The 535-nt window shown below is 26.9% G+C and overlaps 1 protein-coding gene across 1 annotated transcript in view; it reads left to right on the forward strand.

Annotated features, from left to right (window-relative positions):
* Positions 1-535, forward strand: part of LOC119586930 (cytoskeleton-associated protein 5-like) — a gene marked incomplete in the record, with an annotated part of 31731 nt that overhangs the window by 2388 nt on the left and 28808 nt on the right.

The raw sequence follows: 535 nt of genomic DNA on the forward strand, positions 1-535 counted from the left end.
CTCTCATTGCAATTTTTTTCCTCTGTAAAAATATCTTCAGTTTGCCCCACCTACCATAAAGAATTTTTTTTTTTTTAGTCTGATATTTCCTCTGCTTATTGTAAAGCCATTTTGCAGACGAAAATGTTTTTTTATAATTTGATCTGTATTAGAATTTTCAAGAGGAACTGGAAAAAATAATGAAATAAATAAATGATATTAGTAACAGTAAGCAGTTGTATTTTGTAGATATCCTAATTATTTTGATAAATATTTAATTTAAATATAAAACTGCAAGGGGAAAATGGAACACTAAATTCCCTTCTTATTAGTTTTTGTCATGGCATTACAAATATTTCCAGAAATATATGCTTATTATTTGTAGGTATGTATGGTTGTGTCAACAGTTTAAATGTTGACTAAGTAATTTTTTTTTCCCCCTCCACTATCTGAAATAATTTTGTATACCATTTCTTAATGAATTTATAGAAAAGAATGTGAACACAACTATTGAAATATTGTGAAAAGCTTAAAGAGGCACCTGAAACTCTGTATT

The sequence above is a fragment of the Penaeus monodon genome, chromosome 22, assembly GCF_015228065.2.
Source record: "Penaeus monodon isolate SGIC_2016 chromosome 22, NSTDA_Pmon_1, whole genome shotgun sequence".
NCBI classification, from domain to species: Eukaryota; Metazoa; Arthropoda; class Malacostraca; order Decapoda; family Penaeidae; genus Penaeus; species Penaeus monodon.